Here is a 17817-nt window from a genome sequence, read left to right on the forward strand (position 1 = left end):
ACTGTGGGCTGGGAGAGTATGTGCCTCTGTTTGTAAGCTCCTTGACTCTATGTGCAGCACACAGCCACTATGATCATATGACTTGTACCCTAGTTCAATACTCCAACATGCCAACTGGGGTTAGTAGTGCAAGGGGTCTAGCCTCCTCCCTTTACCAAGGGTGACTGAGTCCGAATTGGCACATAACTTTCATCTTCCCCACCCAATCCTTCCAGCTTTCTAAGACACTTGTCAAAATCATTTTTTTTCTTGAACACAATCAGAGCTTTATCCTAGCTCTCTACTGAAATGTTGGAACTTGCAACACTGAGCCCTGAGGTGGCAAAAAAAGACCAAAAGTATAGGAGAAGAGTGAATATCAAACATCACGCTTCTCATTTAAACTTTATTTTTGGAAGGAGGGAAGTCCCCATGTACCTCTTGATATGCAGCATACGGTCACACTTATGTATACTAACCCCAAGATCACCATGCCTCCAAAAAGGGAATATTTTGGAAATGGCCATCTTAGACTTAGTATATATTAATCTGGATGTTTGGTTATTTAGTCTTCATATTCCAGGACTTGGCATTGTGAGTACTGATATATGTAGGTTCATAGGTGAATAGTAAGGTAACTGTCCTGAAGGACTATTTTAAACACAGCCAGTATCCTGAAGTTAGAATTAAACCCTGTAGTTTGGGTTTATGAGGTGCAGACCTTAACCATTATGCCGCCCCCTTCTTTCTGTGCTACAGCACTGGAAATACACTTTCTATTGTTGAGTCTTATCACCTGGGAAAGGGGGGCAGAGAATGGAAAACTACTGAATAAGTAGTAAAGCAGAAAAAAGACACAGGACTATACTACACTCATTACTGACTGGTAAAGGTTGATTAATAAGTTTCTTAAGATGAAGATTTTATGGTCATTTTGATAAAAAGAGTGTTCATTGGTTCGGATGTTTCTGAAAATGATTAAGTACTTGAATTCTCTAACTAGGAGAGATTATGCCAGGAGGGGATTTAGTTATGGATGTTGTTTATAGGGATATTTTGTGAGGTTGTAGTGCATTGTGCCTGTATTACTGTTAAGGAATGCATAGATTTGTTTAAGGATACTAGTCAACCTGTTTTGCATTTAATGGTCAGTTTGTTTTGCCATGGGATTTTAATTTTTCTTTGGTACATTTCCAGCATGTTTTGGGTGCTACAGTAGTCTTAGTGACTTGCCACTGGCTGTTAGTATGGAGTAGAGGAAGGTAATAGATGGAGATATCCTTGTTCAAGAAATAAAGAGTGGACCCAAGTTGGTTGGCCAGCACATTGTGTCAGGCATAGCAGGTTTATGGTATGATTTTCATTTGAGTTTTAATACTGGCAGCTACATATTTTAGGTCAGAAGTTTAACGAATGGTAGAATTAATATTTTCATCTAGGAATTGCCTTTTTCATGACATAATGAAATATTTGTGGATGAAGGTGTGAAGAAATAGACACATTCATCTGTGCTAGCATGTCTGGTTGAAGTTTATGTACCTAATTTCAGATTGTCCTGTGCATTGGATGCCAGCATGACTAGCTATGATATTGTAAATAAGTTCCTACATGTTGATTTATGATATGTTTGAACATAATCTGTTAAAGACTTGAATAGTGTCAATTTTAGATTTATAAATACACATGTTTGTGAAGAGAAATTCTAAAGGCAAACTGTCTCAGATTCAGTTGATCAGCAGATGATGTCATCAGAATGTTGACAGTTGCTATGTGTTATTGTCAGATGTTGAAAGACAGGAAGGAATATTTAGAAAACAGCTGCTGGTTGAATTTAACAATATGAAATAAAAATTAGAACTGGAACAGTTGATAGTTTGGCTAATATATAAAACAGCCTACTGAAGTCAGTTACAGTTGTCAGTTGATCACAGATGAACTGTGCAGTAGATACCCAAAAAGGACTCACCAAGAACTGTAAGCTTGCCTTTGCTCTGTTGTATTAATTTAGTTTAGATCAAACACAGTGTTCTTTAGTTAGTTAGGAAATTATAACTAATTAGCTAGATCAGTTAGAGTTTTTCTGAATGTTGGATCTCTGTCCTACAGTATTTTCATTTTCATGGTGCTTATAGGTTCATAGGATGATACTAGACTATTGGCCAAGAGACCCTTATAAGCCTAGCCAAGAATTTCACCCATGTTCACTCAAAGTCAGCACTTGTTTCCCCTGTCCAGCAGGGACACTGGTGGGATACCAGAGGTGTATTTTCTGTTTCCCATCCAGTTGTCCAGGTTCCTCTTAAAGAGGGCTAGAGAAGGCCTTGCGTGCATGTTGCATGAATAAAGTTTGACTTACAGATATGCAGCAACTCTATCAAGGCTGGGTCTGAGATGGCATTATATGCCAGACACATTTCACCTCTGAGCAGTCTGTATGAGACTTAGTAGAGGGGCAGGGCTTTTAGCCTATCTGTATAGGACAGGTGCTTGAGACCCTGGATTTTCCTGGTCAGAAACCTCTGTGGTCTCTCCAGCTGCTGCATGTGCTTGGCAAGGTACATGCCAAAGGGGGGAATTGTACTCGATAATGGGTCTGATAAGGGAGGAGTACAGGGATGTTATGACCTCCTTGTTCCTGGAGGCAATACCCTTATTTATGAAGTGGGCCATGTAGAATGCTTTTGATACAACAGAGGCAACATGGTAGTCAAAAGTCAGGTCCCTACCAACCTGGCTGCCCAAGTCCCTCACGACTGATTGCATGCTTAGTACACTATTATTAATGTGATAATTAGTGGGGATGCCATTTTTCCCAAAGGGAATAATGATGCATTTCCTGGCATTCAGTTTGAGGCCATGCTTCTGACACCAGTTATTCATTGGGGTAAAGGCCTCTTGGAGGATGTTCACATCATTAGGGGAATTTAAGACAGCACCCAGCATGCAGTCATCTGCAAACTTGGTCAGCCACAGACCACTGGTTTTAGCTTGTACCTCAGAAAAGTATATCCCAAACAGCAGAGGCCGCAAGACCAATCCTTGGGGTACACCACTCTTTATGTGTCTACTACTAGAGGTGGCTTCCCTATTTTGACTGAATAGGTTCTATCACTGAACCAGTTAGCTACCCATCTGTTAACATACGGGTTGATGACTAGCTGGGAGGGTTTATCTATTATGTTTGAGTGGGGAATAGTGTTGAAGGCCTTGGCTAGGTCAAGGTAGGCGGTGTGTACCATCTTCCCCTCGTCCATAGCTTTGGTGACTGTTTTGAAGAAGTAAACTAAGTTTAACAGGCATGATCTCCCTTTATATCAAGACCAAACTGTGTGGGGGCAAGAGTTTGAAGGTTGCCAGTGTTCTTGTTTATAAGGTCCATGATACTGCATTCCATTGCCTTGCAGGTCAGGCTAGTTAGGCTGATGGGCCTATAATTGCCTGGGTCAGTGGATGCTCCACCTTTGTGTAGAGGGATGACAGTGGCTGCCCTCCATTCAGCTGGGACAAAGCTTGTGCTCAGACTTTGGTTGAATAGGGTGCCTAATGGAGCTGAGAGCTCATGCTTGAGTTCATGTAGGATACGGCCAGAAATGTTATCGGGTCCCATGGAGACTGTATTTTTTGCCCTTGACAGGGCATTAAAGACCTGCTCCCTGCACATGAGGGGAGGGGGGAAGGTCCTGGGGATGTCCTATTTTACTGATGGGGGCAGGGGAATGACATTTTTACTGAACCTGTCTGCCAGCTGGTTGGCAATATCTATGGCATTTGTGTATGTGGTGTTTTTGACCACCAGTTCAGAGCAGATTTAGGTGTTACCTTTGAGATTGCAGACATATGTGAAAAAGGCCTTGTGATTGCCCTTAGCGGATGTGGCCAATTTAGACTCAAAGATAGCCTTAGAGGATTTCACCAGTTGCTTCCAATTTAGCACCTTCTTCTTCTTAGTCCTGGACAGCAATCTTTTCCTTTTATTGTAGAGTGTATTTATTGCTGCTGTCCACCAGACAGGTTTATTCTTCCTTGAGGAAGATGATTTGGTCCTGTCAGGTATTTCTGAGTCCATACAGCTTTGTAGGTGCTCATATAGTTTTTGGTGTAGGCTTGGGCATTAGTGCTAGTTTCAACTGATGGGACAGTGGCTGTGAAGCTGCTTATACCTGCTGTGATGATACTGTAGTCAGTTTTGGAAAAGTTTTTTTGTTTGACCCTGACAAGGTCGGGGGGTTCAGGGGAGATGGTGACTTCAAAAGTGGTCACTTTATGGTTGGGATCTTACCAAGGAAGATGACACTGTATTGGTGCTACACTGTCTACTCATGTTGATTATCTCGCAGGGGTGTCAACCAGCTGATGCAATGCATTGGTATTGACAAAGTCAAAGAATCTCTGGGCATTCATGTTTGGGCTAGAATAGGTCTTCCACTCTATGGTTGGGTAGTTAAATTCAACCAGGATCAAGGTAGAGGGTTGAATCTTGATGGATTCAAGTAAGTCCAGATAGGTGGAGTGGGCATCCTGAGTCATGGTTGGGGGTCTGTAGATAGCTATGATTTGAATAGGTGTTTGTCAACAGTTACCTGCACTTGGAGTGCCTCCTGTGTGTCATACCATATGACCAGCCTGGAGGTGTGTATGTCTTTGATAAATACTGAACCTCCACCTCAGTTGCCTTTGTAGCCCTCCATTTGGGGTCTAAAAGTATGGTAGGATGAGTAACCTTGTAAGGCTGTGGTGCTCTCCACAGCTCTGAGCCAGGTTTCAGTGACTGCACAAATGTCAGCATCCTTCAAAGCAAGGAATGTTTGCAATGAGTTAATTTTCATGCTAAGACTCCTAGTGTTTAGCAGCATGACCTTTAAATTTCATTTAGAAGAATTTTTCATGTTGGTAATTTTGTGCTTATGACTTTGCCTAAAAAAGGCACTATGGGGGAGGCAAGAGCCTTTGCCAGATGCCTGAAGCCCAGGGGAGACAGATGAAGGCCATCTCTGGCAAAGCATCGTGGTCTGTCAATCATGTCCTCCCAGGCTGTCAGGTACTAGATCCCCTTGGAATGACGCCATAAACTAAACCAATTGTTAACACCAATCATTTTCTGTTTGTATTGAGGCATCATTCTGGGTGATGGTAGGATGCTGCTTAAGGCTAGGGACATACCTGCTTGGGACACATATTCAGTGAGCTCAGTCGTGTCTCTCTTCATATAGTATAGAGAGGTACATCTCAAGCCATTCACACCAACATGGAATATGACAGAATGACAACAGTACCTGTTGTTAAGAGACTTGAATGTGTGCGTGACATGGTAGATTCTAGCACCTAACAAGCAACTTACTGTGACATTCTCCTTGTGTAGCCTGGTGAGGGGCACATCTGTGTGTCTCACGATAGAGTCTCCTATGACTAGTATGTTGACTTTCTGGCTAGGCCTTAGAGGCTGTGAGACACAGACATGTGTACTATGTGGGATGCTTGGTGCTGTGGGTTGTGATGTGCTTGTGTGTTTTTGTTTCGGAGGTATCTTTTGTTTAGGTATGTTTTTGTTGAGAACCCTTGCATATAGGAGTGTGTTGTACAGGTGTAGGTGATGTTAGAAGTGTGGTGTCCATAGTGTTTGTGCAGGCAACCTTCTCAGTGCCAGATATACTGGCTTGTGACTGAGACAGCAAGGATTTTAGGTTCCTAATGTAATTCCATCTGTCACATATTTTGTTCCTAGGTGGTAGTAGTAGAGGGTTGTCTATGTACTTAAGGCAGTTGTTGTACTGTCTCAGGATGCCCATATCTACCAGACTAGCAAGAGAAACCATAGGAAATTTTCTGTCCATGGTTATCAGAATCTGTGGAAGAGAGGTCAGGGATAGTAGAGTGGGTACTATCTGAGAAGAGCACCTATAGGTGTGAGCAGGACTAGATAAAAGCAATACAGTAGCTGCAGGGGAGGGCCTCACTTACACAGGAGTGCTGGTAAGGGGAAAAATGCAACTGAAATACCTCGCAAAGGGTTAAACAGCACAGCAGCAGTGTGCAATGGGCAAACAAGCACAAATCCATGCAAATTTTGGGTTTAAATACCACAAAAATTACAGTAAAATAGATACACTGGAATTGACCAATCAACCCTTGCCCTGAGCTCTTAGCTCAACACCATATGCCAGACCAGTTCCAACCAGTTCACTTACTCCCACTAAGTGCAGGCAGGCCCCGGCCAACACAAGATGGCATAGCAGGAAACACAGGAATCACACAAACAGATCTGGCTACAGCAAAACCTGTAACCAGACTATGCTAAAGATATTTAAACTATGTTTAGGTTGCTTTAACACAGGAGAACAGATACACACAGTATATAACAGTAGCAAACTGATTTAAACAAACTAACCATTTAACCAATAAAAAAGCTCAAAACTGAGCCCTGTTCCAGCAGTCTTCAATCACACAAGTTCTAACTGCACACTCCTGCCACTAGATTGAGTTTCATTTGTTTATTGGGAGTTGCTGTTTTATATTGTTAATAATTTTGCTCATTATTAAATATGATTTATTAACTTATATTGTGGCTGGACAATCAGTGTTCTTTTTTAGTGATTTGAGAGGGCTTATACTTACCTTGATAACTCCCCAGGCCACTCCAAAAGCCTGGCTGCTTAGGTCATTTGCTACTATTTGTTTTGATATCTAATTTTCATAATTGGGCACCCCTTTAGAAAGGCATGAAGACACTCTGGTTGGTGGCAGCATTACCATATTATTTTTTTGGGGGAGGAACAAAGCTGAAAATCTTGTCAGGCTTTCCCAGAAGTGTTTGGAAATGTGAGATTTAATTTATTTAAATGTGAATGTATCAGAGGTCTTAAACTGGGACACATTGCTCTGAAGTATGTAATAAGGAGTTACATTAGGGGTGGACAGAAGTATACAGTCCAGTCCCAGATTATATAACTTGTTCCTGTTGTGCTCTTAGGGGAAAATTGTGAAATATTACTCCTGTTTAAGTGACAGTCTCGCATTGGAGTCAGTAGTGAGGCTTGAAGCTCCTTAGTTACTGACCCAGAATAGTAGGAGACATTAATTGGTGGCAGTTCATTAGGATATTATCTGGATGTCACATTAATTGATGGCAGTCTGTTGGAATCATAAGCAGGCATCACAGAAGGGATTGGGCAGATCTGGATATTCAGCATCCTATCTATGTCATCTATAAAAGTTCTTTAAGTTTTGTGCCACGAAGGTTCTGCCAGAATTTTTATCAGTTGATTATGTTGCTTATTCATTATCACCATTATTATATGATGATGGAGAGATTATTTTGGTTGTTTATACATTGAAAGTATATGGGCTAGGACCATTGTTTCTGACTGCATAAAGCGGGTTATTCTAGGTCTTATTTGAGGTCTATGATAAATCTATGATAAATAGTCATGTAGGACAGAATACAGTTATAAGGAAGAGGTGAAGCAAAGCTGTATGCTCCCCTAGTTGTTTGGGTACTGTGTAAAGCATGCTGTGAGATACATGCAGTGAGTATGTCTAGGTAAGCTTTTGTTGTCTGTCTCTGTTGCTTTGTTGGTGGTATAAGGTCTAGGTTGATAGTTTGGTTCCACATGTCAAGATAAAAGTGATGTTGTTAGGGTTATGAATGAAGTCCAGACATTTGTAATATAAAAATTGCTTTATAACTAAATCGGGAGCAAAGTTCAAGTTTTAGTTGTGGTACAAGACAGCATATATTAACTTCTCCATTTTGTGCTGGGGGTATGTTTGGAGCTACTGATGTCACTCTACATGGCCAAAACAAAATCTTGGATAAAACTGAAAGTATAAGCATGTTATGGGTGAAGTAAAGGATGTATTTTAAGAAGAATGTTACTCTGTTTAAAAGTATTTTAAAAGAATGAAAGGCATACTGGAGAGAGATGTATTTCAATTGATTTCAACAAGAAATTAAGTATATTCAGGCTTTTTTCCATGGGCTAAGTGCAACAATTTTTGTCTTATTAAAAGGGGTGTTCAGGAGGTTAAGTTACTACATGGAAACTTGGAAATTGTGCTCACTTTTCTCATCTTTATTTTTATATTTTACGGAGAAAAATGGAGTCTTTCTTTTCAAAAACTTTATGTACTAGATGTAAGGAAGGAGGCTTCTGTTCAATTCTAGGAAATTTTTAGATTACAGTAATAAACAGAAAGGTTTTACTGGTAAACTTATAAAGTGTTTTGGGATTATCGCATTGCCTTCTCAAAGAAAACTGCTTTATTATAAGATATTGAGTTAATGGTTTCATTGATGAAGTTAGATAATTGGAAGGATGTTGTGTACAACATGCTATTATGTAGAAAGAAAATGCTTCAGGCATATCCTCATTTAAGTGACTTTTTAACAGCTGTCATTTTGGTGTTTGCATGTAAAGAAAATGGTGTTTTATGACTCTTAAAATGAACACCATTGTCTGCTGGAAGGTGATGAAAATGCGCAAGTATGGAATCATGTCTTCTTGCACTGAAGACAGCTGAAGATGCTTTAGCCTATAATTCAAAGAAAAAATCGACTGTTTGGGGTTAAAGTTTAATTGTATGGCCCTTTCTGTTGATGGCCTTTTTTATAATTTATATACGGGGCCATGAAAATACTAAGGACTTTAACTTCATATTCTTATTTAAACAGGGATATGCAATGATGTTTTGTATATTTGTCAGACTAGAATGTTCTTGGGGCTTGTGAATTCATTCTCCATTTTATTTAGAATTTGTGATATGGTTATCTATTATTTTTTCTTATAGTGTATTATTATTCAGATTTCATATATTCTAGGTGACATGAGCATAACATATTTTGTGCATTGTGTGCTAGTTATTTTGTTTTGGACAGCATGATGAAAGCTCCTACTGTTCTACATAAGTGCCCCTGGAGCTCTTACATTCACCTGAGCTACCACAAACTCAGGCAGACAGAAGCACAGTTTAACATCTCATCTGAAAAAAAAAAACAGAGTCACTAATGAAATTCAAATTTGGAGTAAGAAAAATCTGCATAAGTAAATTATTCAGACATGAAGTTTCTTACACACCTGATGCAAATACATACAAAGAAAATAGTCTTATTAAATTAATCCAAACGTACAAACCAACAGCAGCAGTGAATGTGTATGGCAAACTTAAAAAAAATCACAAACTGGAAAGTATAAATAAAAACTAGTTTATTGCGAATGGTAAGCCCTTTCACTAAATAGCTTCATCAGACCAAACGTAATGGTAAAAAACCCGCATTTAAGAAGTTTAAAACAACCAATCAAAAGAAATCAAAAAATGACATCAGATCTTGAAAAGTGCTACTAAGTATCTAAACACCCCTAGTGGAAACATTTGTACCAAAAAATAACATCTCAGAACCCTGTAAGAAGACATAATGTCTCCATAAACACATATTTAGAACATTTATAAAGTTCTACTTATTCATTTGTTAATGGCATTAAAACATTTATCTAATTAATTAACTGTTTTTTCACTGTGTATAACAGCTATAAAAAAGAGAGATATACAAATTATATAAAACTGTTAAAAGCATTAACTATTCAAAGAAACATCAACAATTGCAAAATATGTTACTACAATGTTGCAATAGTTTTTCTATTGTGTACAGAAGCATTCACTTTTGAACTGCACATCTTCACTTATAACAATTAAGGACTAGCTGGAATGAGTTCTATCTAAGCCAATAACTACATAATATCAGAGGCAACTTAAACGAGTAAATCTTGTAGCACAGAAGAAATGTGTCCATAAAAAACTGAACATAATAACATTCATTATTCTTAAATACAAATACAGCTGCCAGATATATCATCATGGCATATGTGTAATGAATATTTGTCTTCTACAAAAATGTTCGCTTTTGAAATACACATATAACAGATAAAAATTCTTTATAATAATAACTGTCTAGAACGATTACTAAATGAGCAAAAAGTCCAAATTGCAGCCAAATCAATCTTGAACATCAATAAAGACATAACCATAAATATAATGTCTACATATTGACACTCATAATGACAGTTATAAAAACGGCTAATTGGTCTCAATACTCCATCTTATTCCAACTGAATAAAACAATACATCCTTAGATGTATATAGGGACTGTATCATATGAATATATATATATATATATATATATATATATATATATATATATATATATATATATATATATATATATATATGTGTGTGTGTGTGTGTGTGTGTAGCAAAAAATGAGCTCAATTAGCTGAAGGTTGTAGCTTTACATATAAAGCAGTGACCTAATTATATCACTCATAATAATATGGTACAAACCACTTATACAGAATAAATGACAAACACATGGACAAAGTATCAAGCTTACTTTATAAATGCATATGTGTATTTGAATGCCTAGTAAGCTATATACAGTCTATTGACATACTAACTATATAGACTCTATAATGACAGTCTATGCTTGTCATTTGGTGTCTAATACTGAGGGGCCATCGACAATGCATGAGTGAGGCAGCTTATTATAACAATGAATATGCAAACATATATGCAATCTTTTCATTGCTTTACATTAAGACTAGAATAAAGATGTCAAAATGACATAAAAAATAAAAATAAACATATGTCTCAATGTATCAAAAAAGTTTTTAACTAAAACCAATCAATAATGACCTAAAAACAAATTAAAGTGAATTACCCAACATGCCTTATTTATATCAAGAAAATATTTATAAATGATACATGAATATGCAAATAAAAAGCCAAGGGCAGACTCCCACCAAGATGTATGAATCCAGGAGCAAGAGACCAACGAATTGGTATGAAAACCAAAGCAAAGCTTAAAGTTATCTACCCATATATATCTGTCTGTTAACTAATCTTCTACTAGTGCACATAAAAGCAAGTACTCAAGGAGATGTACTACCTTCGAATGGGAATCCAATGAGTATATATAAAAAACAGAGATAGATTCATATTTATATCTAGTGCAAACTATACGTAAGAATTGTATCAAATACATGAAGTATATGTTGAGACCAAAGAGTAAATATATAAACGGTACAAGCTTATAGAAAGGAGCTCATCTCAATGAAAATTGAAACAAGTCTTTATATCAAAATATAACCTTTCCACTTGGATTCCTAGTGTGAGGTTGACCTAAACTAACATATGAACCTTGCACAAAAAAACTAGGAACTAAGTAACCATTAAATCTCTCACTTATTTAGTGCAGATACAGTTGCTAGAAGAAATACATAAAATATATTAATATATGTTTAAATGAATGGACTGCTGAGTTTATTACATTCTTTCGCTTATTTAACTGCAGTCAGCCCTAAATTACTGCATGCATACTGTATAACAAGTATCCTTTCAAAGTTATAGACAGTGTTTTTGATAATATGCTAGATGGTATCTCTGTATACGAGAGAAAGCTTCTCCAACAAAAAAAGGACAAAATAGATAGAGATACTTGGGATTTTGAGAAAAGGCATGTCTTCACCTAGCCCAGGGGTGAAAATGCACATGTCTCATGCACTACTGCCAGAAATAAACCCAATAATGACTTGACTATTGAAGTGACTACCAACGTGTCTAAAAATATAACATCTGATAATGTGAATGTTACAACCTGTCAAAACAGTAACTTTCTACCAGCTAATTCTACAAATACTGACCAAGAGCAGCCATCTCTTAATTTGACTGAGACTTTGACTTTGAATGATAATCTCGAGGTCGGGATTGATAAAGCCAGCCCTATTCATGAACAATGTAACTTTAAATCATCTGATGTTTGTCCTAAAGTGTATAGTAATGTATGTACCAGCAACAATAATATAACATTGAAAATGCCTTTCACCCCATTTTCCCTTACCCATCAAGACAGAGAAGGGCCTAAGCAGAGCACGCTCAGTCAGTCGATGGAGACAGAAAAGGAAGCTGTCCAGAGAGAGACCCACAAACCAGTCTTTAAAGAAAATGTGGAATCGAATGGGAACAAATTAGTTTGGAATTTGTCCAAACGTGTATTGAATGAAACAGAATTAAATGTCCTCAAGAAAGGACTTTCATTTATTCGTACCACTACTAGTGACTTAACTGAGTCATTGCTTGATGTTAAATGTTTCATGTGCAATGTGATGTTGAAAATACAGTTTGGTAATAATACACAATATGAAAGTCATCATCATCATCTTCTTTCGGCTGTTCCCATTAGGGGTCACCACAGCAGATCACCTGTTTTCATTTCTTCCTGTCCTCTGCATCTTGCTCTGTCACACCAACCATGCATGTCCTCTCTCACCACATCCATAAACCTTATCTTAGGCCTTCCTCTTTTCCTATTACCTGGTAGCTTCATCCTTAGCATCTTTTTCCCAATATACTCAGCATCCCTCCTCAGCACATGTCCAAACGAACATAATCGTGCCTCTCTGGCTTTGTCTCCAAACCTTCCAACCTGGGCTGACCCTCTAATATACTTATTCCTAATCCTATCCACCCTCGTCACTATGAAAGTAATATTTTTAAAAAACCTACCCCCAGATTTATGAAGCCCTTTATAGCATGCAGGATTAGTTTAAGAGCTATTTTCGGCAATATGGCCTATGTGTGATCCAGGAATGAGCTCCCGGGACGTGCACGTGAGCTCTTAGGCTAATCCTGCACGGACCGAGCTCCTGTATGCAAATTACCCTCATTAGCAGGTGAAAACCATGCAAATGAGGACAATATGTGATCCAGGAAGCTGGCAGCTGTCTGTGCAGGACGAGTGCAGTGTGCAGAAATGTACTTGGTTAGTAACCGAGTACAGTTCTGCAATCTACAAAACAGAGCTATAACAGCTCCAAATAAAGGCTGCATATCATTGAGAAAGCATGCCAATATCCAAGTAGAAGACCATTGGCATTGCAAATGGAAAAAAAAAAATAAACAACATTTAATTTTCTTTTCGCCGAGCTCGCCTGGTTAAGCATAGGGCAGCGACGCGCAAATGGGATCGGGGGGAAAATAATAAAATAAACCTAAAACTAAGCATTTTAACTAAAATCAGTATTCTGCCATGCAAGTCAACTGCAGTCAGAAGACAACCTGGCCAGTTAGTAATGGCTGCTAAGGGGAGATACTCAGTATGGGACATGTAACTATGCATTAGCAGGCAATCCTATGCAAATGAGGGAAGGGTTAGTGAATCCCAGATTTACCCATGGTGTGAGGCAGATCCCAAGAGTGTAACAGTATAAATAGCTAGGTGCAAGACTAGGATATAGGTGATATCATGGGGGGGTGTCAGGCATACTGTAAGTGGATTGGAGTCCCGTGGCTCGGGATTGCTCCTAGCTTAGCACAGCTAAGCTAGGGGTGTGTCTAAACCTGCCTAGCACTCTCATCAAAGTGTAAGCGGATGTGCGTGCCACACATTGGGTTGTACAGGAAGAAAAAGGAAGTTAAACCATGAAATAGCAGCTCTGTGCACATTGGAGCACTCCGTTTGCACGGCGCGCACACGGGCTTAAACAGGGAGGCAATGGGAAGGGAAAACAGCAGTAGGAAGGTAATCAAGGAGAACTAGCTTAGCTGACAGGTGAAATGTATCAGAATTGTCCAATTACACAGGCAGCAGACCAGCCCAGCCGAGCACACCACTATAAACTATGCTAACACCTTTCCCCCTTGTTTTTTCCAAAGACTCTGCACCACCGGTGTATACAGACGGAGAAATTTTACAAAATGAAAGCAAGAGAAAAAATGTTAGGGGCTGCTTTTGCTATCATAAACCAGCATGTGCAAGAGGCTGAGGGTGGTGAGGATGTGAATGCTGCTGAGCAACCACAGCGAGGAGACGGAGAAGAGTGTACAGACCCAGGGTAACCTACCAAGGGCTACATGAGCTGGAGATAGTGGAGTGCTATAGGGTGGACAGGGACCTCCTATAGCATATTGTTGAGATGTGCTGGCCACGCCTTTCACACAGAACAGCAGAGTGACTCGGAGGAGGAACAACCTGAGCCTGCCCCAGTAGGCAGAAGGAGGTGTGCCCAGTATGCCCTTGCCTTGGCAAAAAGGCAACGGATAGCACATGCACTGACACAGTAGGAACCCAGGGTATGACACCTCTCTCCGACTCACACATAAAGTAAAAGGGATGCCAAACATGACACTACCTGTGCTCAACCATGTATAGGGAGTGTACTATGTGCATCTGACATAGGCAGCCCTGCAGCACCACCCTCAATACTGGGACACCCATAAGATAAGTGACTCACACATGCCAGTCGGGGGGGGCACATACCCAACAACAGTCACAGCCAGCAGGATAGGTGTAAACAAACACAAATAAATGCTGGACTATGGCCTCTGAATGAGCCCCATGGGTAACCCCTACCCCAGCCCTACACAGACAGACTACAGCAGGCCAGCCAGATGGATGTAAGTTGTGAAGGCTAGGAAGTCAGAAACTAATATGTAGGTAGTGAAAGCTATGATCTGTAGTACACTGATATGCCTCTAGCCAGCAAGATAGGTAAGACTACAGACTGAAATGGTGTACCTGACATACCAATACAGTCCCAGCAACTGTGTAAAAGTGCAAGGTGTGCCCCATCATCCTATGTACACTTATAATAACAGTCAGGTGTGCCCCCCCACTCCTGCGTAGAAATATAGAAACAGTCAGATGTCCACCCCCCCGCTATGCAGAAATGTAGCAACAGTCAATGCCAAATGACCAATGTATACCCTGCAGACACAGCATGCTACCTGTCGGTGTACAACACAAAGGTCAGCACCGCAGGACAAACCACCTGGACTTGATCTACACATGCAATATAGATGGCCATACTGGGCATGCTCACACACTTAGAGGAATGAAGGCAATGTCAATCAGCAACATACTGAAAGGTCATACTGGGCATGCTCACACACAAACACATGAAGGCCATGTCAGCAAACAACAGTGAACCAGACATATCTGGTAGTTGCAGTTCTTAGTGCAGACACATGTCCGTATGCACCACTCCTGCCTTGCACACACAGTGGATAGGAATACAGACATATATGTAAGGACAACACACTATAATAAGCCAAAGGTAGATGGACATAGATGTGTTGAAGAGAGTGACCATGACAAGGAACCGTCTGGGCCTGTCCCACCAAGCACATAGCCAAAGGGCCCCAAATACATGAGATGCAGGTGTCACTCACTGCAGATACTAGCCACCAGTATCTGTCAGCATGATGGCATGTTGCAAGTGTCAGCTATGCAACATGACTGTACAAGGAAGTTGTCACCTAGTAGCTGTATACACATACCTGTGGCATATGACCCCGTGTGTGCCCGCATGTGGCATGTCAACCCCTACATGAATGGGTTATGGCCCATGCACACACCACCCTCCCCATAGCAATATCATGACAAGCCTGCTGAGGTCATCCAATTTGAAATACACCTTTGGGGGAGTTGTAGCTCAGTAATCCCCATGGCACTTCCCATAACTGTGTACTGCTGTACTGACAAACTAGTTAGGTAGTAGTCCTAACCCCAGACTTGGCAACTGTGTGAGTGTGTGTATGTGTGTGCAAGTCTCGGTCTCTGCTTGTGTAGAGAGAAATACTTTCTAGGCTACTCACACTCAGTACAGTTCATATATACACAACATTGGCAAGGCTGCTGATGTCACGCACCTAGAAATACACCTCTGGGGAAATCATAGCCCAGTAATCTCCGTAGCGTGTCCTGTAACTGCACACTGCTGTAGTGTGATAAAGTAGTTAGGTAGGTGTTCTAACCCCAGAGCTGGCAACTGTGTGTCTGACTGTGTAGAGAGCAATGCTTTTTAGGCCACTCACACCCCGTACAATACACATACTCGACTTTGGCAAGGCTGTTGATGTCACTCACCTAGAAATACACCTCTGCGGAAATCATAGCCCAGTAATCTCCATAGCGTGTCCTGTAACTGCACACTGCTGCAGTGTGATTAGTTAGGGAAGTGTTCTAACCCCAGTCCTGGCAATTGTGTGCATGTGTGTGAATCTGTGTGTCTTTGTCTGTTCATGACTGAGTGACGGGCAATGCTTCTTAGGTCACACACTCCTTAGAATTCATATACCTAACATTGGCAAGGCTGCTGATGTCAATCACCTAGAAATATACCTCTGGGGAAATCATAGTCCAGTAATCTCCGTAGCACATCCTGTAACTGAACACTGCTTTTGTGTGATAAAGTAGTTAGGTAGGTGTTCTAACCTCAGACCTGGCAAATGTGTGTGTGTCGACTGCGTAGACAGCAATGCTTTTTAGGCCACTCACACCCCGTACAATACACATATTCGACTTTGGCAAGGCTGCTGATGTCACTCACCTAGAAATACACCTCTGGGGAAATCATAGCCCAATAATCTCCATAGCACGTCCTGTAACTATGCACTGCTGTAGTGTGATAAGTTAGTTAGGTAGGTGTTCTAACCCCAGTCTTGGCACGTGTGTGTGTGAATCTGTGTGTCTTTGTATCTCTGTCTATTCATGACTGAGTGATGGGCAATGCCTTTTTAGGTCACACACACTACTTAGAATTCATATACCCAACGTTGGCAAGGCTGCTGATGCCACTCACCTAGAAATACACCTCTGGCAAAGGCATAACCCAGTAATGTCTGTAGTGTGGCCTGTAACTGTGTACTGCTGTATTGTGATTTAGAACTGTGATAGGGTTCCATCACCACCCATGGCAGTTCTGGATGTTTTGCTTGTGTTTCAATGTCTGTGTATGGAGCAATGCATCATACTCTACTTATGTGCAGTACAATTCAAATTCCCTATGTTGCCAATCCTGCTGATGTCATTCATTGTGAAATACAACTTTGGGAAGAAAGTTCCCTGTATTCCCTGTGGTGTGACCTATAACTGCTCCATGCTGTAGTGTAGGCCTTGGCAGGGGTTCTATACCCACACATGACAGTTGTGGATGTTTTGTGTGTGTCTCACTGTTTGTGTAGGGAGCAATGCATTTTAGGCTAGTCACTCGCAGTACAGGTGAAATGCCCTACTTTGGTAATCCTGCTGATGTCAGTCACTGTGAAATACACCTTTGGGGAAAAAGTACTCCAGTAATGTCAATGGCGCGTACTATAACTGCGTAGTGCTGTAGTGTAATAAACTAGTTAGGTAGGGGTTCAACTCCCAGACATGACAGGTGTGTGTGTGTGTGTGTGTGTGTGTGTGTGTGTGTGTGTGTGTGTGTGTGTGTGTGTGTTTGTGTGTGTGTAACTCATATTCTGTGTAGAGGTGAGTGTATGACACCTGTGGCTAATGTGGAGGGGGTTTTGCTCATTACTTTTATGGTGGCCCTACTATATATCACAATGTCAACCATACAGGGATAACAGATGTAAATTAGCTGGGAGGCTGGGTTGCGAAGCCATACCCATACATGTGACATCAAAGCCAGCCAATCCAAATTAGCAACCCCACTATTACCCAGAGCACACTCAATCCATGTGTCATATGCACACACATGCCTAGGCAACAGCCAATATGTGGTTAGTACAATGCATATTGGCCACTGATAGTAACTATGCAGTGATAGCAGTGGGCTACAGAGGGCATGTCACCCTGGCCATCTGTCCAATATGCACGTACATGCAGACAGTGCACCTCCACCATGTTCCCCAATGGACACCTGCAGCACCTGTGGTGCCTCCACATGTGATTCACAATGGACATACCATGCCTGACAACATGCCCTGTATGGACAGATGACACTGACATCAGGGAATGCTGTTGGCATGCTATCAATGTAGGTGAAGGATAAACCTGCTGCCAAT

General features: G+C 40.5%; 1 protein-coding gene across 1 annotated transcript in view; it reads right to left on the reverse strand.

The window, feature by feature from the left end:
• The window catches only part of CCHR3.PART1H8orf34 (chromosome chr3.part1 C8orf34 homolog), a 3081413-nt gene that overhangs the window by 1576547 nt on the left and 1487049 nt on the right, over nucleotides 1–17817 (reverse strand). The gene's annotated exons all lie outside the window — the stretch shown is intronic.

This window comes from Protopterus annectens, chromosome 3.part1 (genome assembly GCF_019279795.1).
Source record: "Protopterus annectens isolate FY-2018-M chromosome 3.part1, PAN1.0, whole genome shotgun sequence".
In the NCBI taxonomy this organism is placed as follows: Eukaryota; Metazoa; Chordata; order Ceratodontiformes; family Protopteridae; genus Protopterus; species Protopterus annectens.